The following is a 9,648-nucleotide window of genomic DNA, read 5'->3' as shown; positions in this document are numbered from 1 at the left end:
TTTCGCAAATAACCAATCATTACTAAAAAGTGAAAAAGTAAAAAAGAAGTTTTGGAATATTGAGAACAAATTTACGCAAAATATGGCGTTAATACCCAATTCCTCCGTTACAGTGAGATAAACCTCATGCCATATAAATATTTTTTGCAACTTTGAGTGAGTCATATGTTTCGTGTGATTTAGAACTTGTCACAATTATTCATTTCAAGACCGCACGAAGCGTTGTATAAGGAAGAAGGTAATATTATCACAATTCCATCAAACCATTCGCCAAATTACAAAACCCAAAACCTAAACCCTATCACTTTATCTATCTCACCGGTAAAATACAACATTGGTCTTTTACCGGCAGACCCTAAAGAACTGGAAATGCATTATTTCGATTTCAATTTCCTTTGCTGCATACACTTCACAAAACCTAGGTTGCCTCCAGAACTTAGGGAGATAATCTTTCTCTTTAACAATGAGGTGAGGAAAAAATGGCGCCAAGATGAACAAAGGCCACCATTCTGTGGAATTTCCAAAAACACAATGAAGAGAAGAGCAAAAAGATATGAACGGTGCTTAGGTTGCGGAAACTGGTCCCACGAAGGAAGATGTAGAAAAAGTCAAACTCAGTCTCAGCATGAATATACCGAACTAATGAGGGTGGGGGCTATTAGGCTCAAAGCCGAACGATCCATTAGAGTTGGGAGTTATGTTCAGAACAGGATTGAGGAAGAACTGATCCACAACCTCGATAAAACTGGTCTTGACGATCTGACCTTAAAAGAGTCACTAGAGAGATAAAAAAAATTGAAAAAGGAGCTAACCAATGAAGACACCTCAAGACTCCCGACAATCAGTAAAAGTTGTATTTACCATCCTCAATAACTCAAACCCTTTAACCACCACAAAATACCACATCTATACTCACAGAAAAACTAACCCATTTTACCTTCTGATCTATACAACTCTTCAAAAAGGTGGAGATTTGAATTTGTTACAAGCTTATTTATCACAGGTTGCATTTTGACTAAGAGCGTTCACATACATACATCACAGGTATGATCAGATATAAAACCGAGTGTGAGTGAACATTGAGAGAACGTGACGTTTTGCATAAACAGAAGCTCATAGAAACAAAAGTTCCTTTTTATTTCACTAGCAGAAAATTTGTTACTTTGTTTCATCTTCTTGGAGCTCACTCGAGGGATGGTTATAATCTAAACTTGTTGTTTTTTAGAGGATATTTATAAAAAGATTGCTTGAGGACAAGCAATGTTCAAGTGTGGGGATGTTTGATGTACATAGAAATATACATCTTACAAGCATCTAATAATCTCTAAGAACTGCAATTTCTATCAAATAACATAGCATAAAAGGCTACTTATCATAATAAAAAATAATTTCAGGTGAAACCAATCCCCAAACGAAGAAACAAGCGAAAAGACGAAGAACAACAGAAGAAAACACAAGAAAGACAAAGAAACACGCCCTATGCCTCAAGAAACACGCCCCCATGCTTCTGAACACAAGAAAAGACAAAAATCTGGAAGCCAAAGCACGGGGCCGTGCCTCTTAACCTCGAGGCCGTGGACGTCTACACTAAAAAAAAAAAGAATTAGCATATGTCACTAAAAAGCACGGGGCCGTGCATCAGTAAGCACGTAGCCGTGGTCACCTTTCAGAAAAGATAAAACAAATCTGGCACATGTCATAAAAATGCACGGGGGTGTGCCCACTTAGCACGCACGCCCACTTAGCACGGGGCCGTGCTTCTTGTAACACCCCGGCTAAAGTGGAATACGCCCGAGTGTGACGTACATATTGCCCAAAACACATGTGACACTATTAAGTGACAATATTTGTAGGTTCCCTGGACGGATCACACGAGATATCCCGATATACACAGGTGCGGAATCCCTGTGTAGATCGTTACGGACTTAGAATATAAGCTCACGAACACACGAACACGATACGAACAAAACCACGTTATATTAATAACTCGAACCGAGATGCTTACAGACTCACGTCAATTGACTCACTGAATTACACGTAAACTGAACTCGATCGACCAAAACTCTAACCACTGATTCGTAAACAGTAAACAATGTAAATACACGACAACTTCGCCTCAGGCGAAGTTGTCTATAACTTCGCTCGTTCAACAAGTTCGCCTAGGCGAACTTGTCAACAACTTCGCTTGGTTAACAAGTTCGCCTAAGCGAACTTGTCAACAACTTCGCTTTTACAAACAAATACATAAACAATATTACAGACTCGATTACAGACATTAGACATATGAACTACTGACATCTATGCACCAACAGACTCCCCCTTGGCAGTAGCTTCATATCTTGATCTTTCAGCTCTTGTCTCGTAATCCTGTATCTTCAAGCGTGCACTCCTTCTCTAACACACATCGTGACTACTCGCTGATATTTCCTTGCTTCATCCTTCCAAGCAGGAATATAGAATATCTTCTTTTCATTCAACACTTGCAGATCAGCTTTTGATAAGTTAATAAGATGCATCGGGTCATACACCCTCAGCACTTCTTGTTCATCTTTGTCTTCCATCACGGCTTCTGCAGTCTGGCAATCAACGTACCACCATTTTAGATTCTTCAACACATCTTGAGGCATAGTTTTCATTGGAACCTCCTTGATGCATCGGATCGGTTTGTACTTCATCACCATCCATGGCTTGCCATCTGCTCTCAATCCCCTTTCTGTATCCTCCACGAGCATTCCCTTCTGTGGCTTTAATAGTTCAAACTTCTTTTCTTTTATGCTTTCTTTCCACACAATCTTCTCAATCACTCTCGCCATATTGTTGTCACTTATATTTATCAGGCCCAACCTGGCCAAATCTTTCACCTCACATTCCGGCTACGTATTGAGAGATCTCAACATTCGTTTGAAGTACTGAATACCATCATAACGCTTCACCACAAACAACTTTATCTGTTCATCATATATCCAACAGATAATTCCCTTCTTCGACTCAGCATAGCCTTTGATGTTATAACTCTTCGTGAACATGGCTGGAACAGCAGGCTTCTTGGTCTTGATAAACCAATGAGCACAGCCTTCCTTCCACCTAGGCTGCTCCTCCCACTCAGTCTCATCCATCTCAGCACCCATGTCGGCTTTCTCTACATCAGGGATCTCGTGTTCAACTCCTTCTTCTACTATCTCCCCCTCTTCTAACCCATCTTCAATCACAATCTGCTCACCGATCTTCTCAATCATATCACTCGGCAGCACATCTTCATCAAACAGTACATCGTCGCTGAACATATCATCGTCAAGCTCCTTCAGCGCATCAATCACGTCATCCTCAACTAACACCACATCATCACCAGAACCACCAGCCACGTCAGTAGACTCCCCCTCAGCTGTGGAAGTACCAAGAGCTTCAGAAGTTCTTGGCAGCTCACCACCTGCATCTTTCGATGCATTGGGGTCATCGTCTCGGTCGTTTCTCTTCTTCGTTCTGAGCTCGTCGCCCTTAGAGCTCATCTCCCCCTGAGATGCCAAGAACTCCTTCAAGGCATCTATGATTTTCCCATGCTCAACCAGGAGGGATGCCTGTAGTTGATTTGCTTCCACTAGGCTTTGAATAGTCTTTGATTGCTCTGCCACGATCCGCTCTAGTGAAGCTATTCTCTCTGAGTCTGACATAGGCGAAGGCGAGACACCAGAAGCAGGCGTAACCGCAGGTGGTACCATACCTGATAACCCTGCAGCAGTAACGACCGTTGACTCTATAAATCGTGCAGCTACCACCGACTGAGTAAGCGTTGGAGGTGGTAGTGACACGATCTCCGGAGTCGACGTCTGGAGAGCAGTGATGGATGGAATGCCAGCCGATGATGTAGCCACCACGGGAACATCCGCAGCGCTTGTACTTGTAACCTGTACAGAAGAAGGAACAATAGACATACCAGACAGTGCGGCCGGAGCAAAACATACAGTCCTTGAAGTCTCTCCAGCTCCCATGCCAGCACCTGTCCTCTCCCGTCTTGATCTTCTTATCAGCTTATGTATGTCCTCTTCCTCTTCCGACTCTTCATCATCTTCCGTTCTCTTTCTTTTCCCGAACGTTCTTTCTCGAGACACCATCAACCGTCTCCCCTCATTCATAATCTCATCCAAATCGGAGTCAGCCATCGACGTAGCTGCTCTAGTCATACTCACACCCGAACCCTGTGCAGCTGAGACTTGCACCTCTTCAACTTGATCCATGTCAAAATAGCCTTGACCTCCAAAAACAGCGTCAAGGTCTATATCCTCAGCAGTTGATACAACAGGCACAGCAGGAGCAGGAACAGCTTGAGTAGCTCTTGCCTGTTACGGTTGAGGATCTCTGAACTCGTCCCCACCAGCAGGAACATACTCTGGGTTAATTAAAAACCCAAATAGAGGAGTATGCCTGGGACGACGTTCAGGGTTGCTCCTCGCACTTGACGTGCGGCATTGAGCAAAGATACGTTTGCTCACCGATTCCACGTATCTGATCGGGCGTCTCTGAGGTAGAGCCGGAGCGACATGGTTCAATATCATCTGGATGAACCGTGGGTACATAATGAACCGCTCCTGAGACATCGCCCGTCTTTGTCTATCAATCTCGTAGAAGACCATTTGACTGAAGCTATAACGCTTGTTATAGGTCAGTGCAGTCATGGCAGAATGCATGGTCGCACCCATACCGTCAGTGCCCGCCTTCCTCCCAGACATGCACACTATCATGACGTGCATAAGGAAGCGCCACTGATCAAGAAGGAAACCCTTCCTCCTTTGGGTATCTCCTAATGGACTAGAGTAGCCCATTCGAAGAAACGCTCCATCACGAAAGGGAGCTACGAACTCTGTAGGGTCATCCCTAGTCTCTTCACCAAACCTTAATGCCACCCGGATCTGTTCAGAATTGAACTGAACTTGTTGATTGTTCACCGTCGCTCTCATGACCGGGGGCTCAACACGACAATCATATTCTACCGTCTCCCAGAAGTCTTCGATATTCGGTAGAGATATCGGCAGAGTGTTGGTGATGGCATGAAAGATCCTCGAGCGCAGGAGGAAAGTGATAATCTCGCGATAGTCGTCCACACCGCTCGCCTCCGGGTCAAGTGTAATGTACATATTGTGACCCGGGAAAAATTGTCTCTGATTGTTACCATCATCTCCTCCTGCACCTCCAGCACCAGCTACCGCAACCATATCTTTTCTTCATGACGGCTTCAAACTCCTGACACATGGAGACTTTTGATGCAGCAAATATAATGTCATCCACGTAGACTTGTACCAGCAGGAAGTCACTTTCATCTCTTTTAAAGAACAACGTGCTATCAATTTTCCCTCTTTCAAAACCATTCTCGAGCAAGTAATCCGATAAAGTTGAATACCAGGCACGAGGTGCCTGATGTAATCCATACAACGCCTTGCTCAACCTGTACACGTGATCTGGATAGTCTGGGTCAGGAAAACCCGGAGGTTGTTCAACATACACAACCTCATCAACTTTCCCATTTAAAAACGCACTCTTCACATCTAGCTGAAACACCTTCATCTTTTCATAAGCAGCAAACGCTAAAAACAATCTTATGGCTTCCAACCTAGCTACAGGAGCGAACACTTCGTTATAATCAATCCCTTCTTGTTGATTAAAACCTTTCACGACAAGCCTTGCCTTGTTTCTTATAATGATCCCCTTATCATCTCTCTTGCACTTGAACACCCATTTTGTGCTTATTGCATGCACATTCTTTGGTTTTTCAACCAAAGTCCAAACTTCCATCTTCTCGAATTGAGCCAACTCTTCTTGCATGGCCTCGACCCACGAGCTGTCCTTTAAAGCCATTTGATAATTCTTCGGTTCAATCTGGCTTATAAAGCAGGTATACAGGCATTCATTGATTATTCCTGTCTCCTTAATGCTTGTATAAACACAGGTATGTTCATTCAAGCTACTTCTCGTTTGTACACCTGAGGACACATCACCAATCACATTATCCAAAGGGTGATCTTTATGAATTCTCGTGGTCGGAACAGAACCGACATGCAAATTATCTTCCAAATTAGAAGAGATCTCATCAATGGTTGTTTCATGCTGAGAGTGAAAAGGATTGATAAATTCTTCTTCAGCAGAGGCAGCAGGGGTACCAATAGTGTTTGATGAGGAAGGTTGACACTTATCAATCAGCTGTCTTTGCAATAGATTTTCTTCCTCATCGAGTATCATCTTCGTCGCAGCTCTTTCTTCTTCTTCAGAAATCTCCAAATCCGGTACGTTAAACGACTTAAAAAGCTTAACATAATCGAAAAGCTCAGCTGGTCCATTGCTAGGTTTTGGCGGTTGGTAACTTGTGATGTCAGTGTTACACACCACCTCCACCTTGCAAGTCGAAGTATTGAAGACACGCCTGTTGGGAGTACCACAACATAACCGACTAAGATTCCTTCATAGGCTACTTCCCCAAATTTAGAATTTGTCTTCAAGATCTAACAAGGGGACCCGAATGGTTCAAGACCACTCAAGTTGGGCTTCCTTCCATGCATAAGCTCGTAACAAGTTTTACAAAGTCTCTTAACGGTTAACACTCTGTTCAGAACATAGCAGGCTGTAGCAACTGCTTCAGCCCAGAACATCACAGGAAGCTTCGAATCTGCCAGCATAGTTCTGGCTCCTTCAATTAAAGTTCGGTTCTTCCTTTCAGCCACTCCATTCTGTTGCGGAGTATACGGAGCGCTGTATTGATGTTCAATTCCTTTCTGAAGACAGAAGATCTCCATTTTAAAATTCTTGAACTCCGTCCCATTGTCACTTCTGATGAACTTAACTGTTTTACTCATGACGTTCTCAACTTTGGTAATCAAATTTTTCACCATTTGAGCCGTCTCATCTTTCGATTTCAGAAAATATACCCACGAATATCGCGAGTAGTCATCAGTGATCACCAAGCAGTAAGAAGTACCTTCTAGACTTTTTACATTTACGGGACCGAAGAGATCCATGTGAAGCAGTTCTAGAGTACTGGCATTTGAGTTGATCTTCTTGGTGAGATGGGATTTCTTGTGTTGCTTTCCCTTCTTGCATGCAATACATTTGTCTTCAAAGTTAAAACTTTTCAAGGGAACGCCCATCACAAGCCCATTTTTGACAATGTGGTTCATCTTCCGAAGATGAATGTGCCCCATTCTCCTGTGCCATAGTTCGGATTCCGATTCGCTTGCTTTCGTCATTAAACATGATTCTCCCGTGGTCATTTCAGTAGACCTCATATCCATCACATAAGTATTTGTATCACGTGGAGCTTTCGTCACTATCCACTCGTCTGGTATCTGAAAACCAGGCTTCAACACGATCGCCTCATTCTTCGTGAAATGAACAGTATATTCCTTATCACAAATCTGCGACACACTCAGCAGATTGTGCTTCAGCTCTTCTACAAAATTCACATTCTCAAGTGTCATTTTCCCATTGGACACCGTTCCTTTACCAGTAATTCTTCCTCCACTTTCACCTGCAAAACTAACTCTCGCTCCTTGAACAGGTTTTAAGTCGTGCAACAAATATTTGTTGCCCGTCATGTGCCGGGAACAGCCGCTATCTACAATCCAAAGACTGTGGGCAGCCCTGTTCAACTGTTCCTGCACAATAAAGCAAATGATTAGAATCTAGGGACCCATGACCAATTGGTCTTGGATCTATACATCCCGTACTTCTGCTTTCCAAAGTTAGCATTTGGATAATTCCTGTCAGTCCTATTAGGAAATCTCCTTGGAAATTGAGTGTGAGGCCTTCCAAACCTATGTGTATTGAAAGTATTATATCTTGTGGTTTGGTGATTAGCATTGTAAAACTGAGGTTTGTGTCTGTGAAAACCTGAATTAGTTACATTTCGGAACTTTAAAGGGTTTTCATTTTTAACAGTATTAAAATTACCAGTAGACTTATGCTCAGTTTTAATAGGCCTCACGCCTCTGAATTTATGCGTCAGAGGACAATCTGCAACAAGATGTCCTATCTTATTACATCTAAAACAACACCTATGTTCCATTTTCTTTTCAAAGGTTGTTTTGGATGTTGAGGCAGTGTTACCGGCCGTTCGTCTCACATACGGTGGGACGTACGGGTTGAGTGGAGTACTCTTTTTAGAAGTTTTATCTTTTTCTCCACCAGTGGGTAACACTACCTTCTCATTTTTCTTACCCGATTCGGACAACTTATCCGAATCCGATGAGACTGGACTCGTAACAGAAATATTTACACTTGAAACAGGCGAACTCGTTTCGCCACTACTAACACTTGGTTCTTTACTCGTAGCCTTGATTGGAACTGTCTGAGGAACTTCAAAATCAACAGATTTTTGAACACTAGGGTTAAAAGTGTAATTGTGGTTATAAGGTGGTGGAACCTCGTGATAACCAATTCCTCCCCTCTTTGTAGAGGTACCTTGATAACTAACAAGGTGATCAAGGATAGCTGAGGAATTTCTGAACTGTTCTAGTTCTCGGTTCAGTTCCACCACTTTCACCTGGTGGTCAGCAATCTGCTTTTCTCGTTCAACAATCAGTTTAGTCTTTTCTTCTAAAACCTCATAACTTAGATCAATTACTTCAATTTTTTCAGCAAGTTTAGTTTTTAAGCTTTTAACATCTTTTTCACATGCTTTTATTTTAACTTTGTAACTGTTTTCTCTTGCTTTCATAAAGTGATGATCTTCTTTAAGAGTTTTAAATTCAGCATCTAAACGAACATACTGATCAGTTATGGTAGCAAGTTACTCAGACAAATTCTCACATTTAGTACAAATAGATTTAGAACTTACCTCGGAGCGTTGATCATTGTTATCTGCCATGAAAGCTTTTTCCTTACCAGTAGCTTTCTCTTCTCCGGTAGTCTTCTCACATTCTTCATTCTCAACCTTAGCCATATTTGCCTGTTCCCTAGTTTCATTCAAATGCAGGTTCCAGTTGTATTCACCTGCTTCTCTGGACAGCATGGCATTGATTTCCTTATTATTCCCAGTGTACTGTGCAGACCGGCCCTGACCACGTTCAACTCTCTCGTTTCTGCAATCTTTGGCAAAGTGCCCGTTTTGTTGACAGTTATAGCACCTCACCTTAGACTTGTCGAACCCTGGCCTGCCACCAACAACTTTCTCCCCGTCTTTCTCATGAACTTCTTCACTCTCCTCACTATCATGGCCATCTGCCATTGTAAATCCATCTCCTCCAGATCATCAGCATCGATCTGGTCATAGTCTTCATCTAGCATCGCTGGATCAACCACCTTTCCTTGAATATAGTTTTCATATGAAGCAATAAATGAAGCATAGAGGCCAAACTGCTCTTCAGCAGATTTGACGCTCATTGGCATCTTAGAGTAATTATTGCTTGAGGAACTTAAAGATCCACTAATCTTACTTGTTGTCTGTTGAGTACCACTTGATCCACCCGCAACAAAGCAAACATCCCCATTCGAGTTTACTGACACTTGCCCCTCCTGTGAAGAATTTGCACCCGACTCACCTTTCGAGTAGTAGGCAGCAGAATCAGTCTTTGAACTTGTATTGGAGTTTACTTTCGCACCGTACATGCCTGGATCTTGAACCTGATCCATAGATGTTTCTTTTCTTACCATATTAAGCTCAAAAGT

Source organism: Bidens hawaiensis, unplaced genomic scaffold (genome assembly GCF_021521415.1).
Source record: "Bidens hawaiensis isolate Kalapana, Puna unplaced genomic scaffold, B.hawaiensis_p1.1 tig00008580_1, whole genome shotgun sequence".
Classification (NCBI taxonomy): domain Eukaryota; kingdom Viridiplantae; phylum Streptophyta; class Magnoliopsida; order Asterales; family Asteraceae; genus Bidens; species Bidens hawaiensis.
This window is presented reverse-complemented; position numbering follows the sequence as displayed.